The following is a 2,896-nucleotide window of genomic DNA, read 5'->3' on the forward strand; positions in this document are numbered from 1 at the left end:
ATATAGGTATCTGGGGTGTGAGCAGACTTGTATGCGAGCTAACAATGGCACCACCTCCCCGCCCGCCCCTGTTGCACGGGAAGAGAGGGGCCAAACGGGAGGCGGCTCCACCTCAGGCCCGCCAGCGGGAAACTAAAGGATACATGTGAAAAGAAAAAAACGACAGGGTCGGGAAAGGAAAGGCGGGATGCATAGGACATGGGACACCGTGAACCCAGCACCCAGCGGCAGCCAGCCAATGGGCGGGCAAGTCGGCGCTCGGGCCGGGATTCCACGGGCGCCCAGAGGGGGCTCGCAACGCGCCCCCCCCCACCGACGCCTCTGGAAGCGCCAGCCCTCCCTCGGACAACCAATGGGCGGTAGGGCGACCACCCCCCCCCGGGGGGTTTTAAACCTCAGCACTGGAACATGACTGCTAAGTACCCGGACAGGAGCGGGGCGGACACGGTAGGCCCAGAAGGCGGGGCGGGACGGGGTGCGTGAAACCCATCCGCGGCACAGGCACCCCCGCACTCGACAGAGCCACCCTGGCACCATCAAAGCTGGAGAGCTGTGGTGAAGGGGCGGCAGGTGCCGTGAGGAGAGCGAGCGTGTCCCAGCCACCGCCCGGGAAGAGATCACATACCCCCCCCCCCCCCCATGCACAGGAGATGAGATCACGGAGCCGGTCCAGAAAGAGGCAGAATGACCTCAGTACGCCAAGGGCGTGGCTGGCCTGCAGGCAAGGGAGCAAGCCTGAGCCGGCTGTGGCAGAACCAGCAGTGGCGGAGGCAGAGGCGGGCGCTTGGAGGCGAGGACGTAGGCAGAGGAGCAAGGGAGAGAGAGAAAATGGAGGAAGTCCCTCGACGACCACACCAGACACCCTCCCCGCACCGCTCAGTAACAATCCCCGCTTTTCCTGAAAAGCTCACTTGGCCACCGGCTGTGGCACAGGCCACAATGGCGACCAGGACCCGGAGACGCGCCTCCCGGTGAGAGGAGTGACTCACACAGGCCCAAGAAAGGACCAGACACCCCCTCGGCCTTCTACATTAATGATCCTTCCACCGGTTCACCTACAGAAACCTTGTTACATCTTTTACTTCCTCTAGATAATCAAGTTCGACCATCTTCTCAGCCCTCCAACAGGGCCATGGGCTGATCAGGCCTCACTAAACTATCCAATCAGTAGTAGGGAAGGGCGGTTTGTACAAGGGGCAGGGACTTAATCAACGCAAGCTTATGACAAACACTTACTGGGAATTCCTCTTTCATGGGGAATAATTGTAATCCCCATCTCCATCATGAATGCAGTTCAATGGGTTACCCACGCCTCCAGGTGTAGGGAAGGCACATGCTGAGCCAGTCAGTGTGGCCCGCATGCAGCCCAGGACATCTAAGGGCATCACAGACCTGTTATTGCTCAATCTCAGGAGGCTGAACACCACTTGTACCTCTAAGAAGTTGGGGGAGGCCAACCTCTCGGGCGTCGCATAACTAGTTAGTATGCCAGAGTCTTCTTCCTTTTCAGAATTAACCAGACATATCGCTCCACCAACTAAGAACAGCCATGAACCACCACCCACGGAATCAAGAAAGAGCTATCAATCTGTCAATCCTGTCTGTGTCCGGGCTGTGTGAGGATTCCTGTGTTGAGTCAAATTAAGCTGCAGGCTCCACTCCTGGTGGTGCCTTTCTGTCAATTCCCTTAAGTTTCAGCTTTGCAACCATACTCCCCCAGAACCCAAAGACTTTGGTTTCCCAGAAGATGCTTGACTATCATGGGAATAACGCTGCTGCATCACCAGTTGCCATTTTTTAGTTATGTACCCCCATTTGTTTTTCTTTTGCTTTCTCCATTTCTCTTTCTTTTTCTTTCATTGGGGGAGGGGATTTTTTTTAATTCACATTTTAAATATGATTTTCCTGATTTGCCCTCCAGAAACCGGCTATTATTTCCCCTCATGCCTCCTGTTCTGAGGGCAGTTCCTCACTCACCCACTCACTCCTTCCAACCTGCCCATTCTGACAGTTACCTACACTGGGGCATCAAGCCTTGACAGGACCAAGGGCATTTGCTCCCATTGGTGCCTGAAAAGGATATCCTCTGCTTCATATGCAGATGGAGCCATAGGCTCATCCTTGTGTAGTCTTTGGATGGTTGTTTAGTCCATGGAAGATCGAGGGCAGGGGTTTGGTTGGTTGATATTGTTCTTATAGGATGGCAAACCCCTTCAACTACTTCAGTTCTTTCTGTAAGTCCTCCTTTTGAAACCTTGTTCTCAGCTCAATGGTTGACTGCAAGCATTCTCCCTTCTTCCCTCCCTCTCTTCTTCTCTCCCTCCCCACACCGCTCTATGTTTGTATGTTTGTGTGTTTGTGTGTCTCTGTGTATGTGTGTGTGTCTGTCTGTCTGTCTGTCTGTGTGTCTGTCTGTATGTCTTTCTAAGTGAATGTCACTTTTCTTTTCTTAGATAAAGTGATGAGATAAGAGTCTTACCCAAGCTATGCAAATAAGTCCTTTAGGCTGAGGTCAGAGTATTTTTTCCCTCTGTTCTACTATTTATAGACAAAATACTAGGAGCTTCTAGCCTCCATGTAATCCAACCTTCCAAGCTGACTGATTCAATATGGTTTCTCTTGGCATCTTCATGAGTTGTCCTACTTGGACTCACATTAACTTGGACAATGTGTTACAATCTTCTGGATCCTTCTAATTCTCCAGCTTTTTCTGTTTTCCCCAGTGAATAGTTTGTTCTCTCAGAACCTGAATCTGTAAAATCATGTCCAGGAAACTTCCGTAAACACATGCCACACACCACAACTTCTCTTTCTTGCTCTACTTCTCTCTGTCTTTCTTTTGTCTATTTTTGTCTCTCTTTCTCTACTCTTGTGTATTCTCTTATTTCTAAGCTGT

General features: G+C 51.7%; 1 pseudogene; it reads right to left on the bottom strand.

The window, feature by feature from the left end:
• Positions 1-1,032: 1,032 nt before the first annotated feature.
• Positions 1,033-1,933, bottom strand: LOC147994639 (18S ribosomal RNA; annotated as a pseudogene; the record flags this gene model as incomplete).
• Positions 1,934-2,896: the final 963 nt, after the last annotated feature.

Source organism: Rattus norvegicus, chromosome 4 (genome assembly GCF_021556685.1).
Source record: "Rattus norvegicus strain SHRSP/BbbUtx chromosome 4, alternate assembly SHRSP_T2T, whole genome shotgun sequence".
Lineage (NCBI taxonomy): Eukaryota > Metazoa > Chordata > Mammalia > Rodentia > Muridae > Rattus > Rattus norvegicus.